The sequence below is a fragment of the Colius striatus genome, chromosome W, assembly GCF_028858725.1.
Source record: "Colius striatus isolate bColStr4 chromosome W, bColStr4.1.hap1, whole genome shotgun sequence".
Taxonomy (NCBI): domain Eukaryota; kingdom Metazoa; phylum Chordata; class Aves; order Coliiformes; family Coliidae; genus Colius; species Colius striatus.
In genome coordinates this window covers 6,209,105-6,227,917 of record NC_084789.1, presented here as the reverse complement: position 1 = coordinate 6,227,917, position 18,813 = coordinate 6,209,105, and the positions used below count along the sequence as shown (strand labels likewise).

The window sequence follows — 18,813 nt, the reverse complement described above, 5'->3', positions numbered from 1 at the left end:
TACCAAAAGCAGTGAACATAACCTGGCAATCTGTACAAGCTTTAACCTGTGACATAAACCACTCATAATCATTCCTGCCCAAAACCTGTAGAGCACAAAATAGAAATCACCTCTAAATAAGAAGTAAAACCAACAAAAAAAAAAAAAAAAAAATCAACCCCCCAAGAATCAACTCCTTGTTCAAACCGCTCATTCGGCCTGCAAGAGAGTAACTGAAGGACGATTCTGAACGTGTATTCTGTTCCTAAGGCCTCCCCCCAAGCCAAGGCCCCGGCTGCGCCTGCAGCCTGACAGGGCACGGAGGCAGGGCCATCTGTCCCCACAGAAGCTCTGTCCGGCGCGTCAACCCTCCACGACGCGATCGCAGGTGTGGCTGAGGCCTTCCCCCGGGGTCTGCCGCAATGACAAGCCAGCACTGACAACTGCAAAATCGGAGAAACCTCAGAATCACGCAGCCATGGGTGGGACCACCTCATTCGCCGCGCGCGCAGTCGGGAGGCGGAGCTCCGATCATGTGAAAGGGAAGGGGCCATCTACCCTCACCCTGCTCACGTGGTGCTGACGTGGGTAGAAGGGTCGGTGGATCGGGGCGCGTTGGTGCCGTGTGAGGGCTGAGGCGCACGGGGCGGGGTAGGGTGGCAGCAGCAGGTGAATGTGCAACGCGAGGCCACGCCGGTCTCACGCGTGCGTGGAGGAGGAACAAACGAGAGAGGTGCGGGGCGATCACGTGACGGTGGTGGGTGCTGCTGCTTTGTGAACACATGGGGCAGGTATCGCGCCGGGGGGGGGGAGCTGGGGCAGCGTGTGTCCGCCCGCAGGGTGAAAGGGGGCTGAAGGAGGATGGGGGGCGCGTCACTCTACCCAGTCCGCGCGCGTGGCGGCAGGAATGGAGGAGGTGTAAATAGGCCCCCAGTCCCGGGGCAGACCCGGCGCCCCTCCTCCCTCTCAACGTTCCGGGGACGGTCGTTGCTCCCTTAGCGGTCTGAGGCGTCCCCGCGGCCGGTTCCTTGTCCTACTCGGAGCTTTTGTTCGATGGCGAGTGCCTGCTAGAGTAGGGCCTGCCGCCTCTTCCCGGCCGCGGAGGAGTTGGGTGGGGATAGCGACGTATAAGGGGAGGTGGCTCTGCCCTATTTTTCCTGGCGGGCGCCCGGGAGAAGCTTTGTCTTAGCCTAGATTGCCGCCCCTCTTTCCTCCGTTCCCTCCTCGGAGGCGCGTGTAGGGGCTGCTGAGTAGGCCACGGTTGTGGGGAACTCCCGCCCTTCTCCTGCCCGGGCTCGTCTGGGGGGGGGGGCTCACCCGACTCCTGATGGGTGTCGGGAGAGGTATGTTAGTTTTCCACCCTCTTGCTTTTGGGGGAGAGGGTCCTGTATCCGTTCCTCTGGGTTTCTCATTTCATTACAGCTGGAGGAGCTCTCTTTTGGTGAGTTTGTGCTCCTCCTGCCTCTGTGGGCTGGCAGTGTGAGGAAAGAGGGCTGCAGCTGGACCCCTCAGAGAAGTGGCTGTGGTGGAGGGAGGCATACTTTTCAACCCGTTCCTCATCTCGAGACAGGCTAAAGGAGGGCTGACAGCATGGGAAGGGAACGAGTGGGTGAATAAACTATTGATTTATGTCTTGTGAAGGGTTTTACTTCCGTGTTATGTTTCCCCATTTCCTTCCTGGGTGCTCCTTCGCTGGTGGAGGATGGGTAGGGCAGCCCTGTCACATAGCTACAGGATTCTCTGACAATAACATCTCGACAGCAACAGTAGGTTACTCAAGGATATGGCAATGAATTAACCGTTCTCTCTGTTAACCTTTTCTGCCACTTGGGAGCTGCTCAGGGTGAACCTGTTTTGAAATTCCTTTTTTATAGGTGTGTTAACAAAAGGAGCATGGATGTGTAGAGCTCTCTTGGTTGTGTTCAAAGGGATATGCAGTCTTGTGGAACAGAAACTTTGAGTTTGGTCTGGAGCTATGTAAGGAGAAGCTCAGTAGGGCCAGCTTGATTTGTCTCTAGCTACCAAGCAGCAGATTCCTTGTCATCTCAATTTGAGTAAATGTTGAATGCATATAATATAGCACTGGATCAAGTCGATAGCTAATGGGGCAGTGGTGTCTGGTGAAATGGAGGGGCTGTCCTGGTGTGAGACCAGCTGTTTTTTTTTGTGAGTGTTTGTTTTTGTTGTTTTTTTCTTTTTTTTTTTTTTTTAAGAAGAGAAATTGAAGCTGGATGTGAGGGAAGGGAGGGGGAGGATGTGCAGGCCTGGGGGAGCAGTGGTTGCTATTGAAACAGAGTCTTTCACAATATAGGACAGCAACTCAACCTTCTGAGTTTGATTTTGGTTGTGATTTTGTTGTGTGTTGTTTGGTTTTTTTTGTTTTTTTTTTTAATATTTACTAGGCTCTTTTACTACTTCCCATGATTATATCCTGTTCTCTAGTGGAATCCAGGTTTGAATTCCTACCTGACTGACTCAGTATACCTGGGCCCAATCTCTCAGTGGTGGTTTGACCTAACCTGTTGAAAGAAATTTATTTTTATCCTAACACTAGGTAACTTGAAGCAAGGCTAACTCACTTTGCAGCATTAATGATGTTTTGGGACTCCTGGAGGGTTACATGGAGAAACTGGATTAACCAGTGTAAACCAATTTTGATGCAGAGCCTAGAAAATGAGCTAGCTTTTCTGTTTATAACCTCAGCAGTCTTGGTAATATAAAGGAGGAAGGAGTGGGTACTGGGCAAGCTCTCTTCTGCTTTGTTCTAGTTGCAGTTATATCAATGTATTGATTTTTTAAAAAGTATTTATATTAATAAAACCAAATGCATGGAAACTCAGAAATTTTAGCCTTTTCAATTGTGGGGTGTGGGTGGTTTGTGTGTGTTTGTGGTTTTTTTTTTTTTTTTTTTGATAAGTCCTCAAAAAAGCTCTTAGTGCCATGACTTGCAAAAGGATTTGACCATTTGAGGGGACTTGAGTTACAGGTTTACCACAAAAAAAATCTAAGGAAGCTAAGGGGAAACCCAAACAAAAAAATCTTGTATCTTACCAGAAGCTTATTATTTTTATTTATTAGTTCTTCCCATTTTTAAACTACAGTTTTAGAACTTAGAAGCAGATTTTTGATGGTTTTCTGTTTCATCCATGGACTTTTATGTGATGCTTTCCTCATAGAATGCATTTTTTTGGGTATGTCTTATCTTTGTTGCTCGTGTTCCCCTAGTGCTGCTGATCATAGCAGAATAGGATGCTGATTGATAGTGCTTGAGAAATGTCTGCATCGTAGGCTGTTAATACTCTGTTAATAATTAGTATTGATAATATTACTATTAATAGTAATGATTACTTGCAATTTCAGCAATGTTTATTACTTCAGTACCTAAAATAGGTTCTTCATGAAAGAATACAAATACAACGTTCATATCTTTTATTAATCTTTTTATTTACCTTTGTCTCTTATTTGCTTGAAGTGCATGAGCAGGACTCTGAAGAGCTGTGTTCTATGCTCAGATTTGCAACAGCCAAATACAACCTTGGTAAAAGAGAAGCTAAGTGACTTGTCCCCTTTTTTTTTTTTTAGATGATAGATTAAAGAAACTCAGTGTTGAATACTTCAAAAGTATTAAATGGAAAGTGCTGGAGGAAATGTCATTGGTGTTTTGTTATTGTGCTAGAGCTTTTTGTTGAATTTTGGTTTTTTGTGTTCTCTTTGCTTTGCAGAGAAGATGTAGTTTGGGCTTGTACTGTTTTTCATATAAGTTGAAAGATTATGAAGTAGCTCCTTCTCAATTGCTTAAGGTCCGTATTTTACCAAAAAAAAAAAAGGTACAAAGGATTTCTTTGCTTTGCTTTAATGTGAAAATCCATGCTCTTTAATTTTGGCCATCTAAACTGGCGGTTTTTCCCTGTCACAGGTGTGATATCTTTGGCCCTTCTCCCCCCACTACTTCTCAGTGCTGTGAAGAGTAAACAGTGACTGAAGACAGATCAGAGGTGATAGAATCTGATGCCATGGCTTGCTCAACTTGCTTTTGCTACATTGTAACTATTTGGCTGAGCAGCATGTTGTTTTATTTATGTTCTCTCTAGACAGTAAAACTTTTAAGGTTATGTGAACAACTTTGCACAGTTGCCTTGGATGAAGTTGTTTCTTAGGTCTCTTGATATTATCTTTTTTCTTGTCCAGCTGTCTTTGTGAAAGTTGCAAGGCACTGTGTCTTCTTTTGAAGGTAAACTTGTCAAGCTTTTTACCTCTCTCTCCCTAGTTTCTTAAATCGGTCTTCCTACAGATGAGCTCGGAGGAGTCCTTAATCTGGTTGAGTGTAGCATTTTGCATTTAAAACAATGAAATGTTTTCCATATTGAGAAAGCTTTGATCTTTCTCAAGACTTAAGATTTGCCCAAAGTAGTACTCCTATGGTAAACTTTATAGTTTGGAGGTTTTTTTTTTCTTTATCACACAGGAAACAGTTTATTCCAGATCAGCAGGTTCAATGGAATTTGTGTTACAGAATCATTTTGTATTTTAATCCCATGTTAAATGAAGAAAACTTAAATACTTTCTTAATCTCCAGATTTGAATCCTCAGATTGTACTTTTTTTAAACCTGGTTTAATGGTAGGAGTGGGATAATCTTAATCTGTTTCTGTTAGACATCCCTGTGGTTGAAGGTGTAAAGCTTGAATTCAGTAGCTGTCATATTCCTAAATATCTTTGATGGTGATCTGTAAAGAGAGGAAGTCTTTTTGCAGTTTTTAGTGTATGGTGTAGATTTCATCTAGAACACAGTTGTATTTCTTAGGACTAAAACAATGTAGCATGATGTTTTAGAGACTCTATTGAGATTTGCTTTTGAGCAAAGAAAATGAAATCACGTTTTCTGATGTATTTGTTCTGTTAAGTGTTTTGAAGATGGTGGATATAATAGTATAGAATGAAGCACGTGGCTTCAGAACACAAGTTCATTTCCTCTTTCTATTTGGTTTTGTGTTGACTGAATTGTGGTTATTTTATGGCAAACACTTGACTGATATCTCCTATTATCATACTGTCCATGTTTCCCTGTTTTTGAAGGCTATTGCTGATGTATTTTTCTTTTTTCCTATTTACATTCTTCCTTGATTTTCAAACTTGCATGTTGTCTTGGATGTTGTTACAGCAACATGAATCTGAAAGGAATCCGGGTGCTAAACCCTGCTCTGCTGTTGGGAATAATATATTGTATTTGAGAAACTTTAGGCCATGTTTTATTACTGGGCTTTTATTTCAACTTTCAGTCACACATTCTTTGTGTCACTGACTTGTGATCCATTTTGAGACTGATCTATGAGGGACCTAAATTGATTATGTTAAATTTGGGTGACTAAATGTGAAGAGGATGAGCAGTACTGCACTTCCTGGTCTAGTGCTTAACATTTTTTTTTATTAGTCACTGAGTGAATTTGAGTGTTTTGAACGTGGAGTAAGTGCCAGGGAGTAGCGGTCTGAAATGCATTTTAGAGTAAGATTGAAGTAGTGTCGTGAGCTTGGTGAAGGCAAGTTAATGAGTATGCAAAAGTGTTTTGTTGTTTTTGGTTTTTTTTTTTTTTTTTTCACTTGTAGAAAACCTGGTGGCTTCTAATATGTGTCTACAACCTGCTGGGTTTCTTTGCTTCTTGATGTCCAGGTAGCAGCCATGCCCAGGAAGTCTTTCTTTGCGTCTTATGAAAAGACACTATCTTTCTTGAATATAACTATCATAAGTATTTTTCTGATATCACTGCAAGTATAAAACTCCTTGCAACTTTGAAAACTAGAGTACAGGTATATTGTTTGCCAGTTTATCTGTTGCTGTAGTAGTACATGTTACTGGATTTTGAGTCCCCATGACTTTTACCCTATCTAATTTAAGAGAGATATTCACTTGGTTAATTTTTTTTTAAATGACTGAGTAGAAATGCTAGAGCTTGAGAGTTGTTCTTAATGAAGCTTGTAAGGTATTTTTGATAACAGCTTTTCTGTTACAGGGCTTCCTTCCCTTTTTACTTTGCTTAGTCACAGACTGGCTGAGGTTGGTAGGGACCTATGGAGATGTCTGGACATCTTTTGAATATCTGCAAGGATAGAGACTCCACCACCTCCCTGGATAACCTGGGCCAGTGATTGATCACCCTCACAGTAAGAAAGCATTTCCTAATGTTCAGATTCCTCTGTTACAGTCTGTGCCCATGGCCTCTGGTCACAGAATCATAGAATGGTAGGGGTTGGAAGGGACCTTTAGATATCATCTAGTCCAACTCCCCTGCAGAAGCAGGTCCACTTAGATCAGATTGCACAGGATACGGTCACAGAGATGTGGTGGGACGGGTCCTATGACTGGAGCACAGGATGCATTTATCACCCCTTGTCCTGTCACTGAACACTACAGAAAAAAGTATTGCACCATCTTCTTGACATACATAACATCCTCATCAGAAAACTCAGGCAGTGTGGCTTGGATGAGTGGACAGTGAGGTGGATCGAGAGCTGGCTGAATGACTGAGTCCAGAGGGTGGTGATCAATGGCACAGAACTGAGTTGGAGGCCTGTGGCCAGTGGAGTTCCACAGGGATCGATTCTGGGGCCAGTCTTGTTTGCCATCTTCATCAATGACCTGGATGAGGGGACAGAGTGTACCCTCAGCAAGTTCACTGATGACACCAAACTGGGAGGACTGGCTGATAACCCAGAAGGCTGTGCTGCCATTCAGCAGGATCTTGACTGGCCTGAGAGTTGGGCAGAGAGGAACCTCACGAGGTTCAACAAGGACAAGTGCAGTCCTGCATCTGGCAAGGAACAACCCCATGCACCAGTACAGGCTGGGGGTCGAACTGCTGAAGAGCAGCTCTGCAGAGAGAGACCTGGGAGTCCTGATGGATAATAAGCTAAATATGAGCCAGCAATGTGCCCTTGTGGCCAAGAAGGCCAATGGCATCCTGGGATTCATCAAGAAGAGTGTGACCAGCAGGTTGAGGGAGGTGGTTCTCCCCCTCTCCTCTGCCCTGGTGAGGCCTCATCTGGAGTACTGTGATGATTTCTGGGCTCCCCAGCTCAAGAGGGACAGGGAAGTGCTGGAGAGAGTCCAGCACAGGGCCACCAAGATGACCAAGGGTATAGAACATCTTTCATACAAGGAAAGACTGTGGGAACTGGGGCTGTTTAGTCTGGAGGAGATTGAGGGGTGTTCTTATTAACATTTATAAATATCTAAAGCATGGGTGTCAGGAGGTTGGGACATCCCTTTTTTCTATTGTATCTAGCAAAAGGACAAGGGGTAATGGGATGAAGCTGGAACACAAAAAGTTCCACTTAAACATAAGAAAAAACTATTTCACTGTGAGAGTGATGGAGCAGTGGAACAAGCTGCCCAGAGGGATTGTGGAGTCTCCTTCCTTGAAGGTCTTCAAGACCCGCCTGGACATGTTCCTATGTGACCTGATCTAGGTGACCCTGCTTCTGCAGGGAGGTTGAACTAGATGATCTATTCCAACCCTTACCATTCCAACCCTTACCATTCCAACCCTTACCATTCCGTCTCTTCCAACCCTTACCATTCTATGATTCTATGTTTCTATTCTGTGACTTCTGTGTACAGAGATTTTTATTGTTTTCTTGGAGAAAATTGATGTTTACCGCACATCTGCTGAAATGGTTTTAAAGATTGTTATTGCCAGTTTGCTCAGTGAAGTTTTTCTAGGTTTAGTGTTTCTAAAGTCGATACCTGTAGTATTTGAATACTGTTGTTAGAGTGCTGCAGTTAACAAAATGCTTGTCCCAGGTGCAATCTCAGACCTCAAATGGATATTGAGAGTGAAGTGCTGCAATGAATATAAAGAAGCTGCTTCCTATACTAAATGATAAAGACTAAGTTCCTTTTCTTTTAAAAGTAACTTCATCTTGCAACAGCATACTTGGTCTTTTAGACTGATGGTAAAAGAGCCAGGTGACACATTTTCTTGGGATAACTTAAAAAACAGATTTTCTACTTAACCGTTTAAATATTCCCTTGCACAGTATATAAACCCAGCATACCTCTGTGGAGTGAGAGGCTGTTATTTATTACAATGCTGTGCTAAACTAACTCATCAGAATAAAAAAAGCTTACATTCTCTTTTAAACAATTTAAGAAAATGAGCAAGTTCCTTTGAAAAGCAGTTTTTTAATGATCTATCAATAGGAAGGAAGTTTTGAAGAAATACTATATTTGCTCATTCAGATTTTGCAAACTTTAAAAAAATAAAGGTTTATTTGCACTTCAGTTTTTTTCTTGTCTGGCTTGTAAAGAAATGGTGGAGGAGAGTGAGACCCCTCCTGCTGGAGAAAAAAAACAAGTGGCAGCCAAGCCACATATAAATCAGTCCAGAGTTGTGGGAAAAGTTAAAGGTTGGGGGTGCTTTAACAGTAACTGGGTTTCAGATGAAGCCTATGGATGGTTCACCCTTCATATGTTGGAGAGAAAATAATTGCTGAATTAAGCACAGTAAAACTTTGGGTAATATGACATCATATGAGAGCAGCTTGTCTCTGGTATCTTCTTGAAAAAATCAAGATCAATTTCATTTTGCTTTTTATTATATTAACACAAAATAACAGCCTGGATGACTTCATTTCTGCTTTTAGATTTGAATTGATATGGGGGGCTCTTTAATTACCTCTTCCTTTCTAGTGCTTTGTATGTTGGAAGTTGTAAAGATTTGTTAATCCTTCATCCTTTTGGATAGTTTGGTATTGTTTTGGTGCAACTCGGATAGACCTGACCTTATGTGAACTTCTAGAATGATGGAACAAGAATAAGTGAGTTTACACCTGACACCAAGTTGAGAAGTGGTGATCGTGAGGAAAACAAAGCTCAAAATCCTACTAAAAGCAGGTCCACCTAGATCAGGTCACACAGGAACGTATCCAGGCGGGTTTTGAAAATCTTTAGAGAAGGAGACTACACACCCTCTCTGGGCAGCCTGTTCCAGTGCTCCATCACCCTAACAGTAAAATAGTTTTTTCTTATGTTTAAGTGGAACTTTTTGTGTTCCAGCTTCATCCCATTACCCCTTGTCCTGTTGCTAACTACAATAGAAAAAAGGGATGTCCCAACCTCCTAACATCCACCATTTAGATATTTGTAAATGTTAATAAGATCTCCCCTCAGTCTCCTCTTCTCCAGACTAAACAGCCCCAGTTCCCTCACCCTTTCCTCATATGAAAGATGTTCCATTCCCCTGATCATCTTGGTGGCCCTGTGCTGGACTCTCCAGCACTTCCCTGTCCCTCTTGAGCTGAGGAGCTGTGGTAGTTTGACCCTGGCTGGATGCCACATGCCCATCACACCGCTCTATCCCCCACCTCCTCAGCAATCCAGGGAAGGGGAGAAAATAAGATGGGAGTCTCGTGGGTTGAGATAAAAGCAGTTCAAAAAAAAAAATAGCAAAGCCGTGTGCATGGAAAGCAAAACAAAAAGCAGATAAAGCTGTTGCTCTCTACTTCCCATCAGCAGTGATGTCTGGCCACCTCCCGCTGCGGTTGCTTTTGGAAGGCCAGAAATGAATCTTGCCTCCTCTCCCTGCTCCTCTCCCCCAGTTTATATTACTGAGCTGATGTCATATGGTATGGAGTATCTCCTTGGTCAGCTGTTCTGGCTGTGGTCCCTCCCAGGATTGTGCCCACCCACAGCTATTGGTGAAGGTGGGGGAAGGAATGCTGGAGGGACAGCCCTGATGCTGTGCAAACAGTAGTCATAATATTGATACCAACTGTAAGCACAGCACTGCAAGAGCTGCTGTGGAAAATCACTACCATCCCAGACCCACTACAGTCTCCACCCCTTATTCCATACCATTTATGTCATGCTCAGACAAGCCATCTTAACAACCCATATACATTCTTATATACTCTCATTTACCAGTACCTCCCCCCCCCCTTCTTGTATTCCCTCTTGCATCAAACAAACAAACTACCATCCCAGACCCACTACAGGAACCCAGAACTGTACACAAGACTCCAGATGAGGCCTCACCAGGGCAGAGTAGAGGGGGAGAAGAACGTTCCTTGACCTGCTGGTCGCACTCTTCTTGATGCATCCCAGGATGCCATTGGCCTTCTTGGCCACAGGGGCACATTGCTGGCTCATGTTTAGCTTACTATCAATCAGGACTCCCAGGTCTTTCTCTGCAGAGCTGCTCTTCAGCAGTTCGACCCCCAGCCTGTACTGGTGTAATTACCACTTATGGTCCAGGACAAAACAGACCAGGCTACTGGGCTTGGGGAAGAAAACAGAAAAGAATTTTATTCAACACCAACTAAAACATAACCATAAAACCTCAAAACATAACCAACACAAAACAACACAGAGTGGTACAATGATCAAGAGTACAACCAGCCCTTTAAGATTACCTTCTTGCTACCCTTCCCTTCTTCCCAGGTTCAGAGACCTGATCCTGGTGTCTTTATCTTCTTCTCCTCCCCACTGAATGGCACAGGGGGGCAGGGAATGGGGGTTTCAGTCAGTCTGTTCCTGATAGCTTCTGCTGTTTGCCTCTCCTAAAAGCAGGCGTGCTCTGGGCTGGTCCTCCCTGCACCTCCGCGGGGTACCTCACACACCTGGCAGCCCTGCAGAAGTATTTCCAATGTCCATTCATCCCAAAGGCTGCAGCTCCTTTCTGCCTCTCGTGTGGGGCTGCTCTGGGGCCCGCAGGCTCTCCTGCACGGCCTGGGCCATGGCTGCTTCCTCACACAGTCTGTCGCCCATCCAGGCGCACTAACCCAGAGCTACTGGTGGCTCTCAGTCCTGCCATTGCCCTGCATGGGTTGCAGGGGTACGGCTTGTGTTCTCACAGAGGGATCTCTGGTCTGGTGCTCCTCCTTCTCTGACTATGGGGTCTGCTTCCATCTTGTATCACTCTTGCACCTTCTCCCATGCACTTCAAATTCCCGTCCCTAAATAGTGATTGCAGAGGTGCCGGATTGGCCCAGCTGGGCTGGAGGTGGGTCTGAACCCAAGAGCTGGGGGAAAGTCTGAGAACTCTTTGCTGGGTCTTCACTGCAACCTGCTCTCCCTGTAACCAAGCTAGTTAAGGGTTTTTTTACAAGCCTTCTAGTTAGTGCAGTGTTTAAGTCTGGTAATTGATGCAGGAGAGGATTAGGTTGTAGTTCTGCTAGTTACTAATTTGTTGGAAGTTGTAGATGCTCTAGTGCCCTTTCGCTGGGCACTACTCAGGAAACCTTAGGGAGGAAAGCACTTAGGGATTTACCTTTTCTGGTTTTCTTTCTTCCATTGTTTTGAGAGGATAAACCCAGAGAGACAGGTATGAAGAGGAGATTTGGAATATTGATCATTCTTCACCACTGACTACAGCAATGATGGAATAAACAGTGAATATTCTGTGTATTGACTTCTCTAGTATATTTGATTATCACATTTTAGACTAGAAAATAAGAGAGTAGAGGATTCTGAAATTGAGGTGTCCTGTTCCTCCTGTAGCAAGAGGAAGCAGTATGTGAATGGTTGTGCAAGCACCGGGAACCATCTCTGAGCCACTCGGGTCTCTCTATACTTTCTAACCTGAGGTACTGACTCAGTTGATAGTTCAAGACAGCATATGGTATGATCAGTGATGGTAATACATTATCTCTTAGACTTCGGTAGCTTTTAGAGAGGATTTGCATAAGGAAAGCCTTTCCAATGACAGGGCAAGAAATGAGGTAATCTCATCAAAGATGACAGGAGGATGTATTTAATTTTTCCTTCAGGTCTTAGTATATCAGGCTAGGCCAGAGTTAAGAAACATACTTCAAAAGTGAACTTGTTTTTGCCTCTTCCTCATAGGATCCTCATGATTGCTGCTTCTTCAAGATATTTTTTTTTTCCTCTAGTTCATATCAACAGCTGTGGTCTGGTTTGTGTTATGGCTTAGTAACATCCTCTAGTTCTGATAGTCCTAATAGCAGTCCTTATATAGCAAATAACGTGCAGTTAGTCTAACTGTGTCTCTGTTACTTGAAGCTTCATTACGTCTTGCAGATCCTTGCAAAAATTTAGGATACGGAGCAAGACTTGATTCTTTTTGCATGTGGAAGTTGAAATGGTTGCTATAAAAAATGACAACCTTCTTGCAAAAAGGCAGCAAAAGATGAGAATAGTGACCTTGTAGATAGTGATGTATGAACCATCAAGTCAAATCTTATGCACCTTCTAGGACATTTACTGCCTTTAGATTGTCCAGACTCAGGAGTGTTTTCTGATAGCAGCATTTCTGGGTGGCTTTTGCTAACCAGGTTTTTAGCAAATCTGAAGATTGCTTTGTTTGTGTGGAAGATCAAGCCTTACACAGAAGTAGATTAGGCTTCTCCTGACTTTAGGATTTCCTTTTTTTGTTCCCATGAGGACAAGTCCTCTAGATGTTTATTGGATGTAGTGAGCAGATTTTGATTAATAATAGGCTATTGGCAATTAGAGTGCATTGAGCTCTGCCTGGGTGGGGAAGAGGGGCAGGTTGAGTGCTTAAGGGAGAGAGTAGTTTGGGTGATACTATTGTTGGAGTTTAATACAGGCCACCTGATCAGGAGGAGGAAGTAGATGAGGCCTTCTACAAACAGCTGAAAGCTGCCTCACAATCACAATCCCTGGCCCTCACGGGGGATTTCAACCACCCTGATATTTGCTAGCAAAGCCACTCAGCCAAGCACACCCAGTCCAGGAGGTTCCTACAGAATGTTGAGGACAACTTCCTGTCACAAGTGATTGAGGAGCCAGTAAGGGGAGTCGTACTACTGGACCTCAGGCTAACAAATAAGGAGAGTCTAGTTGGGGATGTGAATGTTGGAGGCAGCCTTGGCTGCAGTGATTATGAGATGGTGGAATTCAAGATCCTGTGTGGAAGAAGCAGGACACCAAGCAGGATTGTGACTCCGAATTTCAGGCGAGCTGACTTTTGGCCTCTTCAAAGACCTACTTGGAGGGATCTCGTGGGATAAGATCCTAGATAGTAGAAGTGACCAAGAGAGCCAGTCAATCTTCAAGTGCCACCTCCTCCAAGCCCAAGATGATGTGTCCCCACAAGTAGAAAATCCGGAAAAGGAGGCAAGAGGCCTGTGTGGATGAAAAAAAACCTACTGGATCTACTGAAGGAGAAGAGACCATTATATGTAATGTGGAAAAAGGACCTGATTTCTTTGGAAGAGTATAGCAACATTGCTAGAGTATGCTGGGACAAAATCAGGATGCCAAGAAGGCAAATGGCATTCTGGGATGCATCAAAAAGAGTGTGGGCAGCAGGTCAAGGGAGGTTCTGCTCCCTCTCTACTCTGCCCTGTTGAGGCCTCATCTGGAGTCCTGTGTCCAGTTCTGGGCTCCCCAGCTGAAGAGGGACAGGGAAGTGCTGGAGAGAGTCCAGCACAGGGCCACCAAGATGATCAGGGGACTGGAGCATCTTTTTCATGTGGAAAGGCTGTGGAATCTGGAGCTGTTTAACCTGGATTAGAGGATACTTAGTGTGACCTCATTAATACTTAAAAGTATTTGAAAGGTGTATGTCAAGGAAATGGGGAAACAGGTTTGTTTTTTATTTTTTCTGTAGTGTTCCACTGATAGGACTACAGGTAATGGACAAAAAGTGGAACACAAAGTTCCACAGACTGCCCAGGGAGGATGTGGAGGCTCCTTCTCTGGAGGTTTTCAAAACCTGCCTGGACACATTCCTGTGTGACCTGATATAGGTGGGACCTGCTTTAGCAGGGGAGTTGGACTAGATGATCTCTAAAGTTCAAACTAAAGTTCACAACTATTCTGTGATTCTGTAATGATATTACTTAACTTTCATGATTTAAACCTGCTCTAGTGGTCAAAAACATGCCATGTTCAGACCCTTTCCACAGCATGCTTTTGAGGGACTCTGGATAGGTGTATTTTTTATATATATTTTTTTGTCTGCCTTTAGTTAACATTTACTTAGAAATACTGATCCTTGAAATTATCCTTTTTATTTGCTGCTAACGATAAATTACAGATATCTGTAGATCGTGGTATGTTAGCTAATTTTAGTTTGACTTGGTAGAATAATAATTTCAAGTAGGTGGAATTTAAGAAAGGCAAGTGTCTTTGTTTTGGATCTGTGGTGGTTTTTTTTTTGATAGAATTAATGTTCTCCTCAGTAGCTGATTTGGGGCTGTGTTTTGGATTTAGTATAAGAATAATGTTGGTAACACACTGATTGTTTAGTTGTTGTGAATTAGCTCTTATCCTAAGATAAGGTCTTTTTACTTTCTGATATTCTGCTAGCCATGAGGTGAACAAGAAGCTGGGAGGGAGCGTGGCTAGGACAGCTGACCCGAAGTGGCCAAAAGGCTATTTCATGCCATAGAACGTCATGACTGGGATAGAAACTGGGGGGGTGGTTGATGGGGAGGGGCAGATCGCTGCTTGGGCATCGGACAGGAGGTGATGAGCAATTGCATTGGGCATCAATTTTTGGTTTTCATTACAATAACTATTGTTATATATTTTAGTATTTTTATTATTTGATTTCATTCTAGTTATTAAATGTTCCTTATCAAATCCATGAGTTTTACTTTTTTCCCCTCAATTCTACCCATCCCACTGGGATGGAGAGGAGGGAGTTGCTGGTCTCAGGCCAGCTGGGATTGGGGCGATGCACTGAAACACACCAAACCCAGTCTGATTTGCTGAAGGGGGAGTATTGCCAAGGGCAAATGCTACCGTGCTGTATGCAAGCCCCCAATTTATTCTAAGTTACATAATATCTGTTTTTGTTTTTACATCTTGCTGACCTTCAGGCTTTGCCTGTTTTCCACTCTCACGCTGCTGCTTCGGCAACAGGACATTCTGTTACATTACCTCATTTGCCAACAATCAATCTCATACTCTAAGGGTCGGTTATACATTTTTTGCTAATTACCAGTTCTTTGTTCCCACAGGGAGTGAGTGTCTATCTGGTGCTTAGTTGCTGGCTGGGATTAAACCACAACACTGGATAGAGGCTTGTTTATTCAGTATGCTTTGCAAGCACAACTGGAAGCATATATGATTGTTTGCCACTGGTTTTCTGACCATTCCCAGCACTTGTCTTGGTAAAATATGAAAGCAGATGGGGAGAGTACAATTTCTCTCTCCTGTGGTGTTCTGCCAGTGATGCAGGTCTACTTCTGGCCATCAGTGTTTTTTCTTATTTACTGTAGAAGATGGTAAGATGAGACATGAATACTCCTGTGGTAGTTTGAGCCTGGCTGGATGCCAGGTGCCCACCACACCGCTTTATCCCCCACCTGCTCAGCAAGCCAGGGAAGGTGAAAAAATAAGATGGGAGTCTCGTGGGTTGAGATAAAAGCAGTTTAATAAATAAGCAGCAAAGCAGCGCGCGCGGGAAGCAAAGCAAAAGCAGATAAAGCTGTTACTCTCTACTTCCCATCAGCAGCGATGTCCGGCCACCTCCCGAGAAGCAGGGCTTCAGTATGCGTAGCGGTTGCTTTGGGAAGGCCAGAAATGAATCTCGCCTCCCCTTCCTGCTCCTCTCCCCCAGTTTATATTCCTGAGCTGACGTCATATGGTATGGAATATCTCCTTGGTCAGCCTGGGGCAGCTGTCCTGGCCATGGTCCCTCCCAAGATCATGCCCACCCACAGCTATTGGTGAAGGTGGGGGAAGGAATGCTGGAGGGACAGCCCTAATGCTGTGCAAGCGATAGTCATAATATTGATATCAACAGTAAGCACAGCACTGCAGGAGCTGCTGTGGAAAATCACTACCATCCCAGACCCACTACAGTCTCCACCCCTTATTCCATACCATTTATGTCATGCTCAGACAAACCATCTTAACAACCCATATACATTCTTATATATTCTAATTAACCAGTACCCCCACTCTTCAACAGAAAAACATCATTCTTGTATTCCCTCTTGCATCTTGCATCAAACAAACAACATTCTTATATCTTTCATCCTCTGTAGATGTTCACTGGAGCAGGCCATAACTTCTGTCTCATCCATCAGTAAACAAAGCATAATGCCTCTCATCTTCTGATAGTTCATTATATGGTGGTGCCACTTGGGCGCGAGCTACTTCCTCAGGCAATGCTCCAAAATCTCTGCCTTCTGGCCAGTCCATGATTTCTTCCAGGATTCCTGGGCGATTAGATTTCCCCAGCCGAGATTGTTGTGTAATCAACGCCATCCACTTACTCCATGTAGCGCTGGTTGCATGATGTATAGAAGGGGTTTTCCCTTTGAACATCCAGTGTAACACAGGCAGACGTGGTGCCAAGAGGAGATGACCTTCTGTGCCAATGACTTCTGAAGCAGCTCGAAGTCCCTCATATGCTGCTAGTATTTCTTTTTCAGTTGGGGTGTAGTGGGCTTCTGATCCTCTATATCCTCGGCTCCAAAACCCTAATGGTCGACCTCGGGTTTCTCCAGATGTTTTCTGCCAGAGGCTCCAAGTGAGACCATGCTCTCCAGCGGCAGTGTAGAGGATATTTTATACATCTGATCCTGTACGGATGTGCCCAAGGGCGACTGCACGAGCTATTTCCTGTTTAATTTGTTGAAAAGCTTGTTGTTGCTCAAGGCCCCACTCAAAACAGTTCTTCTTTCTGGTTACTCTAAAGAGAGGGCTCAAAAGCTGACTATAACCTGGGATATGCATCCTCCAGAATCCCACAAGGCCCAGGAAAGCTTGTGTTTCTTTCTTATTAGTCGGTTGAGACATAGTCGCTATTTTGTTCACAACATCCATAGGCACATGCCGACACCCATCTTGCCATTTTATGCCCAAAAACTGTATCTCTTGTGCAGGTCCCTTTACTTTGTTTCTTTTTACAGCAAAACCAGCTTTTAGGAGAATCTGTATTATTCTTTTCCCTTTCTCAAACACTTCTTCTGCCTTGTTGCCCCATACAGTTATGTCATCAATGTACTGTAAATGTTCAGGGGCATCACCCATTTCCAGCACAGTTTGGATTAGACCATGACAAATAGTAGGACTATGTTTCCACCCCTCGGGCAATCGATTCCAGGTATATTGGACACCTCTCCATGTGAAGGCAAATTGTGGCCTGCACTCTGCTGCCAATGGAATTGAGAAAAATGCATTAGCAGTGTCAATTGTAGCATACCACTTGGCTGCTTTTGACTCCAGTTCATACTGGAGCTCTAACATGTCTGGTACAGCAGCACTCAGTGGTGGTGTCACTTAGTTCAGGCCACAATAGTCTACTGTTAACCTCCACCCTCCATCAGATTTTTTCACAGGCCATATGGGACTATTAAATGGGGAATGAGTTTTGCTAATTACTCCTTGAGCCTCCAGTTGATGAATCAACTCACGGATGGGAGTCAGGGAATCTTGGTTCGTGCGATATTGCCTCCAGTGCACCGTCCTGGTAGCAATTGGTACCTGTTGCTCTTGAACTGGCAGCAATCCCACAACAAAAGGGTCTTCTGAGAGGCCAGGTAAACTGGAGAGTTGTTTGATTTTCTCTGTATCTACAGTGGCTATACCAAAAGCCCATCGATACCCCTTGGGGTCTTTGAAGTACCCTCTCCTGAGGTAATCTATGCCAAGAATACAAGGGGCCTCTGGACCAGTCACAATGGGATGTTTTTCCCATTTGTCCCCTGTTATGCTCACTTCAGTCTCTAATACAGATAATTCTTAACATCTCCCTGTCACTCCAGAAATCCAGACAGAATCTGTGCCTCTATACCTTGATGGCATCAATGTACACTGTGCCCCTGTGTCTACTAAGGCTTTATACTTTTGTGATGTGCCAGGCCATCGAACCCACACAGTCCAGTAGATTCGGTCATCCCTTTCCTCCTCCTGGCTGGAGGCAGGGACCCTCTATTTCTGTTCTTCATCAGAGTATTCGCTATCTGATCCTTGCAATTTTAGACCTGAAGTCTCCTCATTGGCATCGAAGGAAGTGGTTGCATTTCTTCTATGTCTTGGAGATTGTTGATTGTCCTCTTTTGTTTTGGCAGCTACTATGCTGACAGCCTTCTTGGGTGGTCCTTTTCTAACAGCTGTCTTCCCCCTTAGTTCATGTACACGCGCTTCCAGCTTAAAAGTGGGTTCACCATCCCACTTCCTCATATCCTCTCCTTGGCCACGCAAAAAGAGCCAGAGTTCATTTTGCGGTGTACTCCTGCGTCTGGGACTTCCCTTTCCCCTGGTCGGGACAGTGGATGACCGAATTCTTGAGGCAGTTCTGACAGTCAGACCATCATCCCACACTGATGAGGAGGTGCAAAGGCTCTCTTCATAGTTCTGTAACCAAGAAGATATCCTCTCCAGTGTTCGTATATCCATGTCTGGGTGATACACCATTGCCAGGATATTAGAATATGTAGCTGGGGCACTCTGAATCACTTTTCTCAACATGGCCCGTGTACACTGGACACCGTCTGGATCTGTGGAGGCCTCGGCATTATCTAGATCACCATAGATGACTTCCAACACAGCTAATTCCCTTAGATATTGGATCCCTTCATCAGCTCTAGTCCACTTTCCTTGGGCATTTGCAAGGTCTTCCTTGAATGGGTATCTTGCCCGTACACTTGAGAGGAGCTGTTTCCAGAGACTACAAATTGAGGTCTTCTTTGCAATGCCTCTATCAATTCCCCAGTCCCTAGCAAGAGATCCTAGCTGTTGGGCTTCTCTGCCTTCCAATTGCTGACTGTCAGCCCCGTTATCCCAACATCGGAGCAGCCAGGCACCAATCCGCTCACCTGGCTGGCGACTGTAATCTTTTCGCATATCTCTAAGTTCTGTTGAGGTGAGGGACCGAGTAGTTTCCGTTTCCTTTTC

General features: G+C 44.3%; 1 protein-coding gene across 8 annotated transcripts in view; it reads left to right on the top strand.

Moving 5' to 3' along the window:
- Positions 1-565: 565 nt before the first annotated feature.
- LOC133628520 (ubiquitin-associated protein 2-like) overlaps positions 566-18,813 on the top strand; it is a 135,153-nt gene continuing 116,905 nt past the window's right edge. For all 8 annotated transcript variants that reach the window (XM_062016801.1, XM_062016798.1, XM_062016797.1 and 5 more), the window contains exon 1: positions 566-712. The gene's annotated coding sequence lies outside the window, so the exon portion shown is untranslated. The remainder of the gene's footprint in view (positions 713-18,813) is intronic.